This window comes from Pinus tabuliformis, chromosome 1_1 (genome assembly GCF_031772625.1).
Source record: "Pinus tabuliformis cultivar Carrire ecotype Pingquan chromosome 1_1, CPIR1, whole genome shotgun sequence".
Classification (NCBI taxonomy): domain Eukaryota; kingdom Viridiplantae; phylum Streptophyta; class Pinopsida; order Pinales; family Pinaceae; genus Pinus; species Pinus tabuliformis.
This window is the reverse complement of record NC_142297.1, coordinates 439081343-439103417: the sequence shown is the minus strand read 5'-3', so window position 1 is coordinate 439103417 and position 22075 is coordinate 439081343.

Here is a 22075-nt window from a genome sequence, read left to right as displayed (position 1 = left end):
ACTTGGATCAACAGGCTCCTTCCCTTTCTTCTGAATGTTCGAGGAGTCATTCTTAGGTTGTGCTTCCTTTCTCTTTTGAACCGGGCTGACTGGTACATCTCTGCTTCTCAATGAATATTGTTTCTGTTGTGATGTCAATGCATTCATATATCCACACTGATAATCATCTAACTCATCCTCCAAAACTGCTTCATTTGCCAATATATAATCTTCATCCTTTTGCACATTAGGGATCTCTGAATATTCTTCATCTTCCGTGAGATAGATAGGTAAACCATCAGCAATAAAGAAATGATTTTCCTCCACTACCAGATCATCATCATATTCACTCTCCATTCCATGTACATAATTTTTCTACAAAGGAGTTTTGAATTGCTGCTGTCATGACTAATCTTGTGGCTCCTACTCCCTTTGTTTAATCCTGAATTGAGGTTGTTGTTGTCTTCTGAAATTTGGATTTCTAATTGTGGTTTCAGGCTTGTCTGCAATTGTTAACTGATCGAACATCTTCTCAATTTTCCAGAGTATATGATTTGCCTTAACATCTGAGGAAGATGCTTCTTCCTTTATAGTCACCTTCTTTTCAGTTTTCATCCTTCCTCTTTTGGCCAATAGACTTGCCTCTACACTCACTGCGTTCTTCTGCATATCCTCAAGTGTGGTAGGATCTCTTTCTCTCAACTGATATGCCATATTGACATTGAAGCCGTCGAGAAATTTCATCAATTCTAACCCCATCGATGGCTTAATGTCAGCTGGAATAGCATTGTAAACTGTATTGAACCTTACGCAGTAATCTTGGACACTTTCACCTACATTCCTTTTTATATTTTCATACTCAGATAGAATTTGGAGAGGATTTTTCTTTACCTCCCATCGGTCCAGGAATTGTCTATGAAGAACTGGAAAAGTATTGATAGATCCCACTGGTAATGCTCTGAACCACTTTCAGAACTCGCCTCCAAAACTATGCACAAATAACCTCATGGACACATTTTCGACATCTACCTCATGAAGATCAAAGAAGTCGTTCATCCTATCAACATGTTGCTACGTTGTGATACTTTGAGTGGCATCAAATAGAGGTATTTTACTTTGGTAATCAGCGGGCATATTATCCAAATTCTGAGGCAGAACAAGAGGTGCATATCTGGCAGCCATGAATTGAGGCAAATTTGAAATTGGTCTTGGAGAAAGAGGAGGATTTATGACAACAAGAGTTTTTGATGTAGCAGAAGTAATGGGAATTTGAGGGGTAATGATAAGCTGATGAGGGAAGGAAGGTATAAACAGAGATGTCGAATGACTTACTGGAATATGGGGAATTGAGGATGAGGCAAAAGATGTTGAAGCCGAATCAGAGATCTCAGAAATTCGATCAACGGTGATGGATGACTGAGGAGAGTTCTAAAGATTTTAGTTACTTATCAATTTGGATCGTTGGATTTCAAGCTCTCTGGTGAATTCTGGGTCTGCAACTATATCTAGTAATTCACTATCAGATGTGGTTCTAAACAGGGGGAGACCAAAGTAGTCGTCAAAAGGAAGATCTTCAAGGAACAACCAGTCTACCGGGCATGAATGAGATCTGAAAACCGGTCTAGGAATTGATACACTTTCTTGTCTGAGTATCTAAGGGATAAGATTAGGATTTTCAAATACGGGAGGAGGATCAGGATCAAGATTAGACCTGGTGTATCTTCTTGAAGCCAGTGTGTTCAAAGTCCTCAAGAGTTTGATATTTCTTTACAACTTTCCATTTTTCAGCCTACTGAATTCTAAACTCTATCATCCAAAAGTTCAGAACTTCTCAATTGTAATGGGGTGATTTGTCTTTCTTCCACAGTATGGTCTCCACTATTTTAGAGCCTAGATTGACCTCAGGCTGAAGGGAGCCAATCCTAGGATAACCACAAACCAAGCTTAACCTGGTAGCTAGCACTACCAGGTCGGGAGACGGCTCTCCTTGTCAATCTCACTTGAGATGACTGAATTGAATATGGATTTTAGGCTAGGTATAGTAGCTCTAGGGTTTTGGGTTGATTATGATGATTTTGTCGCTAGATCAAATGGAGCAGTCAGCTTTGGGTCCGAGAAACCAAGTTAGAATTGCGGGGTGTTCTGTGGGGTGAAGTAGGTAGGTGTTTTGGAACTTGGAATTGAGTGAGATGGTAGGTATAAGACTAGTGAGGAGCTAAGGAGAGCATGCAAGGATCATTAGTCCTCTTCAGACAGCTAAAAACATAAAACAACTAAATGTATTCCCAAGGCAGAGCAGTGTTACCAATGTATTCCACTTATCTATCTTGATTTCATTTAGTTAAGAAGAATGAAATATATTTTGGCACATATAACACATGAGAAAAACTAATGACAGAAGGAGAAATAATGAAAAAACACATTACCACAAGAATCCCACAAAAATAGCTGCAAATCTTGGTTTATTTCCTTGCCAAACTACTGTAGATATGTACAATGTAGCTCAAAACATCCACAAGAGTCCAACCCTTACAAATGAGGAAGAAAATACATAATATAGAATTGAAAACCACCTATGCTAGCCATCAGGGGTTGAATCCAAGAGTTAAGGGGTTGTTTCAACCATATCTAAACTAGGAACAGGAAATATAGGCAGTGGAACAGCTTGCCTCTAAAACCATGGAAACTGACTCATTGACCCCCAAACCACTTCAAAATGATGAATCTGTTGGAAATAATACTGAGAGGGGGGGTGAATCAGTATTATCAAATTCTTTTCAATATATCTTCCTTATTTATACTTTGAATAATTCTTCAAATATTGATCATTACTTTGTATGTCAGTATCATAAAATAATGAACAGGAACAAGAAAAGCAAATAGTCACACAAAAGAACACCAGATATAAGGTAGAAACCCAATGTGGGTGAAAACCACTTGCTGCAATATGTCTCTATCTTCTTTTAATAAGAAACTCCTTTTACAATGATTTTGTACTAGTGCAGTCCTTTACCAGTACGCAGGCTACAACCTGCAGAGAGCTACAACTCTCTCTCTCGTTTTCCAGTATCTCCTAGAAGGGAGCTACAACCCCCTACTTCTTTTCTTTCAAGGACCACTTTTCATTAATTTTCAGACTGGATCCAAGAACATCAAAAGCCCATCAACTATACTAGCATCATCAATCTCTAATTTATCCAATACTGAATCAATGCTTTCACCAAAGCCAACCCGTATACAGATCTACAAATATTTCCTTATAACTTTGCAGTATACCCAGATCATAACATGTGTACATGCATCAATAATTCAGATCTATAAATTCATTCTTTCAAATATTTAGTTAACCCAGATTATTAGATTTATAGATCAAGCGTGTGCCACATACCACAGATCAAAATCATATAGAGATACCACTATTCCAGCCTTAAGATTTTGACCCATCAATAGAACTTATCCTTCTCCTTATGCTCAGGTTCCTTCTTCATTCAGATCCAGATCTGCACCATAACCCAATCACAATATTCCAGATCTAGCACTTTATCAGATATTCAATAATTCAGAAGATGCTTTGCCAAATGATCTCCTTCCTCTTTTATAGTCTTAGGCCTTTCACAATACCACGGTCCAAAACCATAATAACACAATACCACGGACCCAATACTTGGGATCAACAATTTTGGATGCAATACCACGGACCAAAACCATAGGATCAAAAACTGTCGGAATAATACCATGAACCAACCATGAAAGTGCGTGAGATCAACACTTTTGGATGCAATACCACGGACCAAAACCATAGGATCAAAAACTGTCGGACTAATACCATGAACCATCCATGAAAGTGCGTGAACTTTTCTCTTGCATGAAGGGAAATTTTCTCTGCATGAAAGTGCGTGAACATTTCTCTACATGAAATAAACTTTTCTCTGCATAAAAGTGCGTGAACTTTTCTCTACATGGAATAAACTTTTCTCTGCATAAAAGTGCGTGAACTTTTCTCTACATGAAATAAACTTTTCTGTGCATAAAAGTGCGTGAACTTTTCTCTAAATGGAATAAACATTTCTCTGCATAAAAGTGCATGAACTTTTCTCTACATGGAATAAACTTTTCTCTGCATAAAAGTGCGTGAACTTTTCTCTTCATGGAATAAACTTTTCTCTGCATAAAAGTGCGTGAACTTTTCTCTACGTGAAGGAAACTTTGTTGCACTATAATTTATCAAATAAATTTGTTGCACTATAATTTATCATTTTTGTGATTTGCCATCAAGGACAACACTTGTCTCATAATGCCAACAATCTCCCCCTTTGGACTTGTCATACTGAGAATTGTCATCTGATATCTCTTCCATAGATTCATCTAGATATATATAAGTGAGTTGATCTTCTATGAGTTGTTTGCCATCAAGTACAACACATGCATCATAATGCCAACAATCTCCCCCTTTGGACTTGATGGCAACAATACCAAATCACTCCCCCCCTTTGACATCAAGGGAAAAGGGTGAACCAAGATATTCTCTTTCCTAGAAAGGCATTCCGTTGTTCATACTCCCCCTGAGTACCTGTTGAAATCTCTGAATGAGCTCCCCCTTTGTATATGCCAAGGTGTACCAATCTGTTCATGCTACATGCTGAAAGCTCTGCTCTTTCTGAATTGTGATGTTCATGCTCCCCCTGACTGTAGGAAAGATCTGCAAAAGATGTTCTCCAAGAAAGAGATAGAGACGTATTGCAGCAATATTCAGACCAGCATCCATGATCTCCTTCTGTACTTCCTCCATAATGCCAACAATGCATGATATGCTCCCCCTGAACCTGTGCCATTCGATCTTCGACCAATGTACGCATATACTTCAGATGAACCTTGCGTACAACCAACAATCAGAAGAGATTCAACAACAAGATGATACATCAACAACCCCCAGCTTTTGCCTGAGGTATTCAAAGGTCTCCCTAGGCAATGGTTTAGTGAGTATATCAGCAACCTGTTCCTTAGAAGGAACATACTCCAACTTGACCTTTTGTTCAAGCACTTGTTCCCGGAGAAAGTGATACTTGATTGGTATGTGCTTGGTTTTTGAGTGCATGACTGGGTTCTTTGAAATGTTGATTGCACTTGTATTATCACATAAGATGGAGATAGGTGGTGTACAAGTGATTTGAAAATCCTGTAGGGTCTGCATCATCCAAAGGAGTTGAGTGCAGCAAGATGCAGCAGCAACATATTCTGCTTCAGCTATAGACAAGGCAATCGAACTCTCTTTCTTGCTAAACCAAGATACTAATCTGGAACCCATAAAGAATGCACCACCACTTGTGCTCTTCCTGTCATCCACGCTTCCGGCCCAATCTGCATCAGTATAAGCATGAAGTGTGAGATCTGTATCTTTAGGATACCATAAGCCATAATTTTGAGTCCCTTGAAGATATTTGAAGATTCTCTTTACTGCCTGAAGATGAGTTTCCTTTGGATTTGCCTGAAATCTTCCAACTATTCCCACTGCATGCATGATGTATGGTCGGGTACCTGTCAAATAAAGTAGACTTCCAATCATAGATCTGTAGGTTGGTTGATGTACTGCTGCGGATTCATCATTTGCACTGAGGCTACATCTTGTGACCATGGGTGTACATACTGGTTTTGCATCTTCCATTCTTTCTTCAAAATCTACTTGAGATACTTGGTTTGAGACAAGAAGATCCCTCCTTCTTTTTGTTGGATTTGCAGGCCAAGAAAATATGTCAATTCTCCAAGCAAGGACATTTCGAATTCTTTCTGCATCACCAAGGCAAAGCTTTGACTCATAGATTCTTCATTGCTGCCAAAGATAATGTCATCTACATACACAACATGTATTAGCAATTTGTCATTTTCAATTTTTATATAAAGATTGCTATATGCTGATCCTTTTGAAAAACCTTGTTGATGAAGATATTTGTCCAAACGATAGTACCAAGCCCTTGGAGCTTGTTTAAGACCATAGAGAGCCTTTTTCAGTCTACATACAAGATTTGGATCATTTCCAAGAATGAACCCATCTGGCTGCTCAGTGTATACTTCTTCTTCTAAGTCTCCATTCAGAAAGGCTGATTTCATGTCCATTTGAAATACTTTGAACTTTTGAAATCTTGAGAGAGCAAGGAACATTCGGATGGCCTCAAGTCTTGCAACAGGAGCAATTTTTTTTTCAAAATCTATTCCTTCTTGCTGCGCATACCCTTTACAAACAAGTCTTACCTTGTTTCTAATTACTTCCCCATTTTCATTCAACTTATTTTTGAAGACCCATTTTGTCCCTATAACATTCTTATCCTTTGGTCTAGGAACCAACTCCCAAGTGTTGTTCTTTTTTATCTGCTCAAGTTCTTCATCCATTGCTTTGACCCAACATTCATCTTTGCATGCCTCTTTTACATTTTGTGGTTCAGTGGAGGAGAGTAATTCCAAATAGCTTGAATCTTCTGCAATTGTTCTTCTTGTTTGTACACCTGCTTCTTTCTGCCCCAAAATCTGAGATTCTGGATGATTCTTCTGAACGTACTGGGATGGAGTCTTCTCTTCTATCCTTATCTGTTCCTCTGGTGCTTCTTGAGGTTCTTATTCTTCATCATTCTGTCTTTGAGGGTAGTCTTCATCTTCTTTGATATTTTCATGATTTACTTACCTAGGAATGTATCCCTTTTCATCAACCACTACATCAATGCTGTCAACAATTCTTCCAAGTCTTTTATTGTAGCACTTATATGCTTTGCTGTGTGGAGAATAACCAAGAAGAATGCCTTCATCTGCTCTAGGTTCAAGTTTGCCAAGTTGCTCATCAGTATTCTTAATATAGCATTTGCTCCCAAAGATTTTGAAGTGCTTTACCGAAGGAGTCTCACCACACCAGAGCTCATGAGGAGTTTGAGTGTTGTTTACTCAGACATTTGTTTTGTTGAGAATAACAACTGCAGCATATGCGGCTTCACCCCAGAAAGTTGCGGGAGTTCCAGAATCATCCAGCATAGCACGAGCCATTTGTTGGACTGTTCTGTTCATCCTTTCCACCACTCCATTTTGCTGAGGAGTTCTAGCTGTAGAGAATTCTCTTCTTATCCCATGTTCTTCACAGAAATCGAAAAATTAATTTGAGGTAAACTCCCCACCTCTGTCAGACCTGAGGCACTTAATTTTGTAACCTGATTCATTTTCAACCAACGCTTTGAAGGATTTGAATTTCTCGAATGCTTCGTCTTTGTGCTTCATAAGTCCTAACCAAACAAACCTGGAGAAATCGTCAATGAATAATATCAAGTATTCTTCTCCTCGAGGTTTCCTTTTCCTAAATGGACCACATACATCTGTATGGACTAGCTCAAGAGGCATGCTAGCTGATCCTTCCTTCTCTGGAAAGTTAGTTCTGGTTTGCTTTCCAAACTGACATGATTTGCATATGGTGTTGTCTGGAATTTTGATATCTGGAAGACCACGAACTGCCTGATATTTGCATGCTTTCCTTATTTGTGAAAATATTAGATGCCCCAACCTTCGGTGCCATAACCAGTGTTCATCATCCTTGCTCAGATAGCATTTTTGTTGTCCTTCTTCAAATATGTATAGATTATTTGGAGTTCTTCTAACTTTGATCACTGTTTTACCTGTATCAAGATCACGAACACGACTTCTGTTTGATCTAAATATCACCTCGGTTCCTTGATCACACATCTGGCTGACACTTAGAAGATTATGCTTCAATCCATCAACATACAAAACATTTCCAGCTTTGACCTTTTCTTTTAACTAAGTCGTGCCTTTTCCTTTTATAGCTGCAGGAGTATCATTTCCAAAAGAAACTTTCTTTCCTTTTTCTAAAATAGAATACGATTCAAGTTTTTCTTTATCACCTGTCATATGTTTCGAACATCCACTGTCAATGTACCATAGATTTTCTTGTCCTTCTGCATAAAATGCTATCCCACATCTTTCTGTTTGTGGTTCCTTTATTCTCCATGTTCTGGTGCTTGAGGCTTGTTCCTTTGTCTGCTGAAACCTGCTCCTGCATTCAGAATCTTCATGACCAAAGTTATTGCAAATAGAACATTCAACTTCATTTTCAAGAGCCGAAAAGTAGTTATAGGTCCTTTTTGTAATCCCGATCATACTTTTTTTGAGCTTCTCTAGTCATGATTGTTTTATATGCAACACATTGAGCTGCTTTGTGACCGAAGTTATGGCAAGAGAAACATTGCCCATTGAAGAAACTTCTGCGATTATCAAATCTACCGGCCAAATGATTGTAATTTCTATTGTCATCCATTCTTGAAGCAAATTGAGAAGATTTTACCTGTGGCTGGTTGTAGCTTTTGTTCATCCTTAAGACAGATTGCCCCTGGTTTACCTGATAGTCTTTGTTCGTTCTTGATGTAATTCGTCCCTCCTTTACCTGGTGATCTCCATTTTTCTTTTGCTCATTCCTTCTTGCTGCATCAAGATAACTCTTTGAGGTGGATGCTTGAGATGTTTCTCCATTATACCCCAGACCTGTCTTGTTTAGAGGAGAACGTTGTACATTGATGATCTCATCCAGAGTTTCAGATCCTTTGATAAACTTAAGATTAATAGCCTTTGTTTTCTCAATTTCTTTTCTAAGGCCAACAATTTCACCTTCTAAATTTTCAAGATACTTTTCCTTTTCATCAATTTGAAATTGTAGAGTATCAATGATCATATTCTTTTCTTCTATACATGTCTTAAGTCTAGAAATCTCTTCATAAAAACTATCCACATCTATAGCATCCATGTAATCATCATCTTCAAATGCCATTAAAAGTTTATAGTCATTACCTCGTTCATATTCGTCACTATTTGATAGACCATCACTGTATTCATGAGTGTAGTAGCTTTTCTTATTTGCATTCTATTTCTTGTTCCATCTAGCAGGTTCCTTTCCTTTGTCAATCTTATCCTTATGAGGACATTTGGCAGCATAATGACCTACTCTTCCACATTGAGCAAAACATTTAAAAAGTAGCTTACCTCTGAACCTTCCAGTACCCCATTGAAGATTTCTGACAAAATTTGATTCTTCTTCTTCTTCTGGCACGTGACTTGATTCATAGTAGTCTCCTTTGCCTGAAGCCTTAAAATCAGCTTCTCTCCTGTCTGATGGACCTCCTTTTCTCATTTCATAAGCAGTTAGAATTCCGTGTAGCTGAGACATAGTAAGAGTTCGTAGATTTTCCTTTTCTTCTATTGCAGACACTTTAGATTCAAACTTGGGGGACAATGATCTTAGGACTTTTTCAACCACAATAGCCTCTTTTATTTCTTCACCCAAGTTTTTCATACAATTAACAATCTCATCTACCCGAAGGAAATAGTTAGCCACACTTTCATCATTATACATTCTGAGATTCTCATACTGAATCCTGAGGGTTTGAAGTTTTGCACGTTTTACCTATTCATCTCCTTCGTAGCTCAAAACAATCTTGTCCCATATTTCTTTTGCGGATTTATATTGCATAACCTTCACGAATTCAGATTGAGATAGACATCCTAGAAGAGTATTAACTGCCTTTGCATTTGTTTCATATTTCTTCTTCTCAGCTGAATCTGTAGGATTAGCTGATGGAAAAGTATACCCTGTTTCTATAATGTCCCATACTTCTGTACCCAAAGATTGAAGATAGGCAGTAACTCTTACCTTCCAATATACGAAGTTTGTCCCATCAAAAATCGGTGGCCTGATTGATGCTTCCCTCTCGTAGTTGCTCATGATGTTATATCTTCCTTAAAGCGATCAAGCTTCTTCAGAAGGACCTGCTCTGATACCAATTGTTGGAAATAATACTGAGGGGGGGGGGGTGAATCAGTATTATCAAATTCTTTTCAATATATCTTCCTTATTTATACTTTGAATAATTCTTCAAATATTGATCATTACTTTGTATGTCAGTATCATAAAATAATGAGCAGGAACAAGAAAAGCAAATAGTCACACAAAAGAACACCAGATATAAGGTGGAATCCCAATGTGGGTGAAAACCACCTGCTACAATATGTCTCTATCTTCTTTTAATAAGAAACTCCTTTTACAATGATTTTGTACTGGTGCAGTCCTTTACCAGTATGCAGGCTACAACCTGCAGAGAGCTACAACTCTCTCTCTCGTTTTCCAGTCTCTCCTGGAAGGGAGCTACAACCCCCTACTTCTTTTCTTTCAAGGACCACTTTTCATTAATTTTCAGACTGGATCCAAGAACATCAAAAACCCATCAACTATACTAGCATCATCAATCTCTAATTTATCCAATACTGAATCAATGCTTTCACCAAAGCCAACCCGTATACAGATCTGCAAATATTTCCTTATAACTTTGCAGTATACCCAGATCATAACATGTGTACATGCATCAATAATTCAGATCTATAAATTCATTCTTTCAAATATTTAGCTAACCCAGATTATTAGATTTATAGATCAAGCGTGTGCCACATACCACAGATCAAAATCATATAGAGACACCACTATTCCAGCCTTAAGATTTTGACCCATCAATAGAACTTATCCTTCTCCTTATGCTCAGGTTCCTTATTCATTCAGATTCAGATCTGCGCCATAACCCAATCACAATATTCCAGATCTAGCACTTTATCAGATATTCAATAATTCAGAAGATGCTTTGCCAAATGATCTCCTTCCTCTTTTATAGTCTTAGGCCTTTCACAATACCACGGTCCAAAACCATAATAACACAATACCACGGACCCAATACTTGGGATCAACAATTTTGGATGCAATACCACGGACCAAAACCATAGGATCAAAAACTGTCGGAATAATACCATGAACCAACCATGAAAGTGCATGAGATCAACACTTTTGGATGCAATACCACGGACCAAAACCATAGGATCAAAAACTGTCGGACTAATACCATGAACCAACCATGAAAGTGCGTGAACTTTTCTCTTGCATGAAGGGAACTTTTCTCTGCATGAAAGTGCGTGAACATTTCTCTACATGAAATAAACTTTTCTCTGCATAAAAGTGCGTGAACTTTTCTCTACATGGAATAAACTTTTCTCTACATAAAAGTGCATGCACTTTTCTCTACATGAAATAAACTTTTCTCTGCATAAAAGTGTGTGAACTTTTCTCTACATGGAATAAACTTTTCTCTGCATAAAAGTGCGTGAACTTTTCTCTACATGGAATAAACTTTTCTCTACATAAAAGTGTGTGAACCTTTCTCTTCATGGAATAAACTTTTCTCTGCATAAAAGTGCGTGAACTTTTCTCTACATGAAGGAAACTTTGTTGCACTATAATTTATCAAATAAATTTGTTGCACTATAATTTATCATTTGTGTGATTTGCCATCAAGGACAACACTTGTCTCATAATGCCAACAATCTCCCCCTTTGGACTTGTCATACTGAGAATTGTCATCTGATATCTCTTCCGTAGATTCATCTAGATATATATAAGTGAGTTGATCTTCTATGAGTTGTTTGCCATCAAGTACAACACATGCATCATAATGCCAATAGAATCTACCCTCTAAGGTCATTTTACACTTACATTTACATAGGATAGCATCATTTACAGTCATAAATTCATCAAAGATGAAAGAAAAATTCAAATTGTAGGAAAACTAGGCGAAATTTGGATTTTTGAGCAAATTGGTTCTATGTGTAGTGCCACCTGTCCTGTGGATGGTGCCACTTCTCAGCTAATTTTGGAGGCCTTCTGCTTAGCAAAATTGAGCCCAAGATAGCTCATTGGAAAAGTATTCCTGTCTAGTTTTTGGAACATCTTGAATTTTTGCATTTGGGGGTCATTTTCCCCTTCAAATGTGGAATCTCCCAAGGTTGCTTCCTGTGTGTCCAAAAAGAGGTAGAGAGGGCATTTTTTGATGGTTTTTTGACCTTTAGGTGACGAAGATTTACTCCAAAACTGCTAAAAATTTCAAGGATTGATGTTCTCATCATGCTAAATCTGAATATGCAAACCATTTCTCCAAAACGTCTCCCAATCAAAAGCGTAGCACCAGTTCAAAAAAACAAAGGAGAAAAAGCCCAGGTGCGTAGCGCAACTCCTATGCGTAGCTTCAAATTTTGGTGCATAGCGCCGGGCAGTTTCCTCCAAGAACACAACAATTTCCTCCTTTTGCTCAATAACCCCTTAAAATCACAATTTTTCTCATGAACTTCAACTTTAACACATGAGTTAACTTGAGAAAGAAATGACCTTTATATGGTTTGGGCACTTTTGATTTTTCACTCTCCAAAACCCACATTATAATGTCTTTTGGCTTTCTCAAATACTCTGTTTTTTTGGATGCTTGACTTTTTGCTTAAAATAGGTGAACTAATATTTGATGATATTTTGCTTTTGCAGTGGCATGTATTTGGAAATATCAGCAGGTGACCAGGGGTAGCATGAGACCTATTAATTACATATGAGAAATGATGAAATTACATGAAATTACAAATAAAAAAAACAATGCTCTATTTTCACCTCAAACTGCTTTTGAGGTGAAAAACTTATTAAATTTACAAATTATGATTTTAAGGCTTTCCTAATGATTATTGTCATCCTCATATGTCTGCTGACCCTTATTGGTCAATAGTTATTGAAAATTTGACATGGTGAATCCCTAATACCTACTGAAACTAAAACCCTAAGACCTAAGACCTATTTGATGAAATAAACTAAAAATGAACCTAAACCTGAACCATTGACTGAATCACACATGGAAAGTGGTCATCAGATATGTGTCATGAGGGAAAAAAATGAAATGTCCCTCCCATTAGTTGATCCATGACCTAATGGAATGCAACTCATTGAGAATGGGACTCCTAATATGAATGCAAAAGAGTGAATTTTGATCACTGATGGCAATGTGAAGACACTGACACTAATATTGGCTGCAATGGGGATGGTAGCTCCTTGGAGGTGCCAAGAACCATAGATCTCTAGAATAAGTAGACTAGTGCCTCTTCCATTGGGCAATGGAGTCAATATACTTCAAGAATTGAAACTGACACTAAAAAAATGGACTCAAGACTCGAATTGACTCAAGACTCAAAAAATGATACAAATCACTCAACTTCATAGCCTTCACCTCGGTCCCGAAGCTGAAATGAATTGTACCTTTTGAACACTTGCAATGAAAGGAAAACATTATATACAATGATCAATTCATGATTTCAGAAATCACCTTAGAAGAAGTTGCGCTTTAGGAGCTTACCATTGACTGGTCCTCCTGCACAATCTTGTCCATCCATCTCTTTGAGCAAGAATGCATTTTTTCCTCTGTATGCAACAATATTATAAGGTCCCTTCCATAAGTTTTCGAACTTGCCATGCTTGCCTTTATCTTCATTCCTAGCATCCCACCATAACACCACATCTTCAAGATGGAATTTATCTGCTTTAGTTTTCCGATCATAGATCTTTTTGATCTTCTCTTGCAATTTGAAAGTATTTTGGAAGACTTCCTCCCTTGTCTGTTGTAAATGGATCATCTGATTGATTCTTCACTGAAAATCATCTTCCTCACTACCAGCCTCCTGTAAAAGTTTTCCAACTGGGACTGCTAGAGATGTCAGAGAGACTGTGTCAATGCCATATACTATTTCAAATGGAGACATACCTATAGACTTCTTTTGGCTCAACCTCTCTGCCCACAAAGCATTAACTAACTTCTTATGCCAGCCTTTCTTGTTTGTTTCCAACAGCTTCTTGATGATGTTCACCAATGACTTATTGGATGATTCGGCCAGGCCATTACCTTGTGGGTAATATGCTCTGGAGTGACCTAAGGTAATCTTATACTTTCTGCAAAAATCGATCATCTTCTTGGATTTGAATGCATCTGCGTTATCTTTGATGATTTTACTAGGACAACCAAAATGAGATAAAATACTTGATTCCAAAAATTGAATGATTACCATGTCTATTTCCTGTCTGGTTGGGTTTGCTTCAATCCACTTACTAAAATAGTCAGTTGCTATTAGGATCCACTTGTGCTGAGCCGATGATGTTGGATGGATCTCCCCGATAAAATTCAATCCCCACTATTGAAATGGTGCATTGACTTCAACCGGTTTTAGAGGAAGAGGAAACAACATTCTTTTCCCCTAAAAGACCTAACATTCATGACAACTCATGATTGTTTTATAGACATCTAAAAATAAGGTTGGCTAGTAATAACCTTCTCTCAAGATTTTGTTTGCTGTTGTCTTCCAGAATAAGTGACCACCACAATCACCCTTGTGAAAGTCACTCATCACCTGCTAGGCTTCATCTTCAATTAAACAGTTCAACAAAACACCTCCTGGATCCTTCCAATAAAGGGCATTATTCAAAATGCAAAATTTAGAATCTTTAAGTTTAAGAGTTCTACCTTTGTTTTTTGACATTTTCGGAGGTGATGAGAGGTGCTGAAGTACATACACAATATGTGAATACCACGGTGACTGAAGGAACATTTCAGACACTTGAATCAAGGAGCTTTCTTCTTCATCTTCAGACATGGCTACAATAAGATTTATATCTAATGCATGCAAATTTGATTCCACCATCAACCTCGCCAGGCCTTGTCCTTTGATCAGCTTTGTAGGCTTGATCTCCAGATCGTATTCTAACATTGTTGCAATCCATTTTCCCTACCTTCCTTTCGGATCGGTTTGTACCAGCACATCCTTAACTGTTGTGTTAGGAACGTATGCTATGATGTGAGAGTGCAGAATATACACTCGGAAATCCTTCAAAGCTTTGACAAGAGCAAGAGCCTACTTCTCAATTATATTGTACCTCAAAGCTGCATCTCTAATAGTTCTACTGAAGAATGCAATGGGCTTTTCTAGCTGATCTCTCTTTTGCATTAAAACTGCTGCCATTGTATGGTCAGATGCAAAGGAGAATAAAAATAAATCTTGTGTATAATTGGGACTAATCAAAACCGAGGCTATAGATAAAGCATACTTTACCAAACTAAATTATTTCATAGCATCCTCCATCCATTTTACCATGTTATCCTTCTTTAACATATTAGTAATTTATCTCAAATGCTCAGCTAGATTGGGTACAAATATTCGTAGGAAATTCATCTTGCCGTTAAATGCTTGTATCTCCTTCTTATTCTGAGGAAGATCTATCTGTTGAATTGCTTCTACCCTTGAAGGATCAATGCGGATACCTTTCTTTGAGATAATATGGCCAAGCAGCTTCCCCTCATCCATAGAAAAAAGGCTTTTCTTCGGATTGAGCGATATCCCAAATTTCCTACATCGCTGAAACACAATCCTCAAATGGTGACAATGCTCATCATCTGAATTTGAAAACACTGTTAAATCATCTAAATACACAACCAAAAATACATCCTTTTCATTGGCAAAAGCAATGTCCTTAAAACTGCATTACGGTAGGCCCTCATCAGAGGATGTTTGGTTTGATATTCACCCTTAACTTGCTTGATTACTAGCTCTGAATCTCCATAGACTGATATCCTTTTTTCATTCAACTTTTTAAGGATTTTCAAACCTGCAATCAGCGCTTCATATTCGGCTTCATTGTTAGAACAGTCGAAGGCCAATTTATATGAACAAATTCTAACATTACTAGGGACTTTATTTGGCTGGAAAACAAGGCTGCGAATCCAAATCCCTATACCACCATCATCCTTACCCACGGCTCCGTCAAAATCCATGCTCCATAGGCCTGCTTCTTCTTCTAAGTGCTAAAATTCTATTTCATCCTCTTTCTTACTTTGACTGATATCTTCAATTTGCTGCTATTCATTACCTTTCTGCTACTGATGAAATTTGGACTGCTCAGAGGTATTTACAATCTTTTGTCTTTCTTGATCAAGGACTGCTCTGAAATTTTCTGAAATCTCTGGCACATCTTCTACTTCAACTAACTAACTATCAATATCATTCAAACCACTATTGGAATATAATACAAATGACTCTAAATCTGTATGTACAACATTAATTGGATGATTAAGTGGTTTCTCCTTGCTTGTGATCATGTACTTCATTTTCTTCTCCCTATACAATTTTCTCAATTGACCAAACATGGGAATGGTAGCATAGGAGAAATCTAGTTGTAAAGTTCCTTTCAGCTTTGCAGCCCATGATCTGGACAAAAGCATACCAAACTATGGTGGAATTTCTGCAACAACCACATCCATGAGAACATTCTTTGTTGGAATTTGGTCTAAAGACACCACCAAGTCTTTGATAAGACCAATACCATGAACTCTACTGGAATCAAAAAAATACAGGTCATGATACTTTCGAGTAATGTCAATTTCCAGTTTCTCCATAATGGCTTTTGGCATCGGATTATGGGAAGATCCAGAATCAAACATGGCATTGTGGAGGACATACTCGTGCAATCTAAGGCTTATATAGAATGGAGGAACTTCACTAACTGACCTTCTAAAGCAGGGCCAAAGATGAGCTCAGGGTGATCATCTTCTACATTGACCATATCAGATAAACGATCTATGTTCAAAATTTTGGAAACTTGGTGTTTATAACTGATGTTCTTCATCAATTTAGTGAAAGGAATTGAAATTTTTAATTTAGCAATCTCATTTTCTAAACTAAAAGTTGAAACTTTATCTACCTCTTTGACTGAAGGGTCCTTCTTTTTGACCTTTTCCTTTGCCACACTTTGCTGATTGGTCTTCTCATTTGCAAATGATACTTTGCTAGAAGTTGGATCAGCAGGCTCCTTCCCTTTCATCTGAATGTTCGAGGAGTCATTCTTAGGTTGTGCTTCCTTTCTCTTTTGAACCGGGCTGACTGGTACAACTCTACTTCTCAATGAATATTGTTTCTGCTATGATGTCAATGCATTCATATATGCACACTAATAATCATTTGACTCATCATCCAAAATTGCTTCATTTGCCAATATATAATCTTCATCATTTTGCACATTAGGGATCTCTGAATATTCTTCATCTTCCGTGAGATAGATAGGTAAACCATCAGCAGTAAAGAAATGATTTGCCTCCACTACTGGATCATCATCATCTTCACTCTCCATTCCATGTACATATTTTCATTGCAAACGAATTTTGAATTGCTGCTGTGATGACTAATCTTGTGCCTCCTGCTACCTTTGTTTAATCCTAAACTGAGGTTGTTGTTGTCCTTTGAAGTTTGGATTTCTGATTGTGGTTTCAGGCTTGTCTACAATTTTTAACCGATCGAAAATATTCTCAATTTTCTAGAGTATATGATATGCCTTAACGTCTGAGGAAGATGATTCTTCCTTTATAGTCACCTTCTTTTCAGTTTTCATCTTTGCTCTTTTGGCCAGCAGATTTACCTCTACACTCACTGCATTCTTATGCATATCCTCAAGTGTGGTAGGATCTCTTTCTCTCAACTGATATGCCATATCGGCATCGAAGCTGTCGAGAAATTTGATCAGTGCTAACCCCATCAATTGCTTAATTTCAGCTAGAATAGCATTGTAAACTGTATTGAACCTTACGCAGTAATCTTGGACACTTTCACATACATTCATTTTTATGTTTTCATACTTAGATAGAATTTGGAGAGGATTTTTCTTTACCTCCCATCACTCCAGGAATTGCCTATGAAGAACTGGAAAAGTATTGATAGATCCCACTGGTAATGCTCTAAACCACTTTCGGACCTCGCCTCCAAAACTATGCTCAAATAACCTCATGGATACATTTTCGGCATCTACGTCATGAAGATCAAAGAAGTCGTTCATCATATCAACATGCTGTTGCACTGTGATACTTCGAGTGGCATCGAAAAAAGGTATTTTACTTTGGTAATCAACAGGCATATCATCCAAATTCTGAGGCAGAATGAAAGGTGCATATCTGGCAGCCATGAATCGAGGAGGATTTGAAATTGATCTTGGAGAAAGAGGAGGATTTATGACAACAAGAGTTGTTGATGTAGCAGAAGTAACGGGAATTTGAGGGGTAATGATAAGCTGATGAGGGAGGGAAGGTATAAACGGAGATGTCAAATGACTTACTAGAATATGGGGAATTGAGGATGAGGCAAAAGATGTTGAAGCCGAATCAGAGAGTTCAGGAATTCGATTAATGGTGATGGATGACTGAGGAGAGTTTTGAAGATTTCGGTTACTTATCAATTTGGCTCGTTGGATTTCAAGATCTCTGGTGAATTCTGGGTCTACAACTATATCTAGTAATTCACTATCAAATGTGGTTCTAAACATGGAGAGACCAAAGTATTCATCAAAAGGAAGATATTCAAGGAACAACCACTCTACCGAGCAGGAATGAGATCTGAAAACCGGTCTAGGACTTGATACACTTTCTTGTTTGAGTATCCAAGGGATAAGATTAGGATTTTCAAATACGGGAGGAGGATTGGGATCAGGATTGGACCTAATGTATCTTCTTGAAGCCAGTGTGTTCAAAGTTCTCAAGAGTTTGATATTGCTTTACAACTTTCCGCTTTTCAGCCTACTGAATTCTAAACTCTATCATCCAAAAGTTCAGAACTTCTCAATTGTAATGGGGTGATTTGTGTTTCTTCCCCAATATGGTTGCCACTTTGTTAGCGCTTAGATTGACCTCAGGCTGAAGGGAGGCAATCTTAGGATAACCACAAACCAAGCTTAACCTGGTAGCTAGCCCTACCAGGTCAGGAGATGGCTCTCGCCTTGTCAATCTCACTTGAGATGACTGAATTGAATATGGATTTTAGGCTAGGTATAGTAGCTCTAGGGTTTTTGGTTGATTTTGATGATTTCTGTTACTGGATCAAATGGAGCAGGTAGCTTTGGGTCCGGGAAACCAAGCCAGAATTGTAGGGTGTTCTATGGGGTGAGGTAGGTAGGTGTTTTGGCACTTGGAATTGAGTGAGATGGTAGATCTAAGACTGGTGAGGAGCTAAGGAGGGCATGCAAGGATCATGAGTCCTCTTCAGACAGCTGAAAACATCAAAAACTAAATGTATTCCCAAGGCAGAGCATTGTTACCAATGTATTCCACCTATCTATCTTAATTTCATTTAGTTAAGAAGAATGAAATATATTTTGTTGGAAATAATACTGAGAGGGGGGGGGTGAATCAGTATTATTAATTTCTTTTCAATAAATCATTCAGATTTATGCTTTAAATTATTCTTCCGAAATTGATAATTAACTTGAATGTCAGTACCATATAATGATGAACAAGAACAGTTAAAAATAGATTGTCACACAATGGAACCCCAGATATAAGGTGGAAACCCAATGTGGGTGAAAACCACCTGCTGCAATATGTCTCTATCTTCTTTTAAATAGAATTTATTTTACAATAAATTTGTACTGGTGCAGTCCTTTACCAGTACGCAGGCTGCAACCTGCAGAGAGCTATAACCCTCTCTCGTTTTCTAGTCTCTCCTGGAAGGGAGCTACAACCCCCTACTTCGTTCAAGGACCACGTTTCATTAATTTTCAGACTGGATCCAGGAAGATCAAATGGGCATCAAGTATAAACAAATCTTCAGAATTACCCAAGCATCAGCTCAATATATATTTTATTTATACTGCAGATCTTTCAAAATCACCCAAGCGCCAACCCAAGCACTAGATCAAAATATAAATAAATACTCGATCTGGTCACCCATTAAAAACAGAGGTTGTTTATGCCGAAATCAGAACACAATGCAGAGGATATACATATAACAATGCACCCGGAGGCTAGACACAAGACAAACCCAATATGCGCACCCAGAACCCTTTAGCGAACAGCAGAGGAGGCTATATCAGAGTTAAAGAATGACTGCTGCTTAAAAGAAACCCTGTGGTTGGTTGCTCTTATGCTACTTACTGAACTGCAATACACCCAAAGCAATGCGATTTCTCTCGAAGAAATGTCTGAACTTCAAGCCTGCGATCCTTTTCTCTGTTCTGCGTGCATTCTCCTTGATTTAGGTTCAGTAATTGCTCCTTAACTGATCACAAGAATGCCAATCAATTCTCCCTTAAGATCTTCAATTCATAATCGATACATTGCCAAAGGATCTCTTTTCTTCTTATATAGTCATGCTTTTGATAAAACCATGAGTCAAAACCAGAGGATCCGAAATCCTGAGGCTCGCTTGCTTTGACCGATGATTTAAGTGATAAAAATAGCGGGAAAACGAAAAATAAGTCCAAACAGCAAAAAGGCGGACTTTAAACTTAATGCACCCACAACAATAATATATCGGGTCCGCTCCTTATCGTTGTATAACATCGTCTGTTTGCCGATGGCCGATCCGATGGCCGATCCGATGGATCGGATGCGACATGCCTCATTAACCAACCTATATATATAAAAATAGCGGGAAAACGAAAAATAAGTCCAAACAGCAAAAAGGCGGACTTTAAACTTAATGCACCCACAACAATAATATATCGGGTCCGCTCCTTATCGTTGTATAACATCGTCTGTTTGCCGATGGCCGATCCGATGGATCGGATGCGACATGCCTCATTAACCAACCTATATATATATATATATATATATATATATATATATATATATATATATATATATATATATATATATATATATATATATATATATATATATATATATATATATATATATATATATATATATATATATATATATATATATATATATATATATATATATATATATATATATATATATATATATATATATATATATATATATATATATATATATATATATATATATATATATATATATATATATATATCGGGTCCGCTCCTCATCGCTAACAACGCATGCCCGTATCATGGCTTATTCCCGACTTCCGATCCGATGGATCAGATGCGACATGCCCATTAACCATGTTTTATATATATATCGGGTCCGCTCCTTTTATCACTATCGGCAATTAGATGTGGGAATCCTTTATAAAATGGGCGATTACCGTGGATGCGATGTTAATATATGTTGCCTTTAATGCTTCCATCGGGTCCGCCACCTCTTATCGCAATCGGAGGATTGGGGTGGGCAACCCTTTATCCATTGTGATATACTGCGGATGCGATATTATTATAAATAAAAAGCGATATGCCGTCAGGTCCAATGCAATCGGAGGTTTCAGCAGTGTTACATAACCAAACCACCGATGCGCATATATGCCGAAATACATGTATTAACACATATAACTGTGTTTATCCGCCGAAAGGGGGAAATGCATACATGCTATTGTTTATTATGTAATACATATATATATGGGTTTTAAGCGCCCAAACACCTCCCGATAGTATTAATGAATGCATATATGGGATTTGATCGCCCGAACAACTCCTGATAGAGTTAAAGCATGCATATATGGCCTGATGACTCCCGATAATGATTAAGCATGCATCCAAGGGTTATATAGGCCCGATTCCTCCCGATAAGCTCTTTATATATGAGAATGCGCCTCTATTGCTCCGATAAGCTCCCAATGGCTCAATGGCTCCCGATAACCGCTTCTTTGAGATGTTCGTCTATGAGAGGGTTGCCATCAAGTTCAGCATATGTCCATACTGCCATAATGCCAACATATTTTGGCACATATAACACATGAGAAAAACTAATGACAGAAGGATAAATAATGCAAAAGCACATTACCACAAGAATCCCACAAAAATAGCTGCAAATCTTGGTTTATTTCCTTGCCAAACTGTTGTAGAGATGTACAATGTAGCTCAAAACATCCACAAGAGTCCAACCTTTACAAATGAGGAAGAAAATACATAATATAGACATGAAAACCACCTATGCTAGCCATCAGGGGTCGAATCCAAGAGAAAAGGGGTTGTTTCAACCATATCTAAACTAGGAACAAAAATATAGGCCGTGGAACAGCTTGCCTCTAAAACCATGGAAACTGATTCATTGACCCCCAAACTACTTCAAAATGATAAATCTACCCTATAAGATCATTTTACACGTACATTTACATAGCATAGCATCATTTACAATCATAAATTCATCCAAGATGAAAGAAAAATTAAACTTGTAGGAAAACTAGGCGAAATTTGGATTTTTGAGCAAACTGGTTCTATGCATAGCGCCACCTGTCCTGTGCGTAGCACTACTTCTCAACCCAT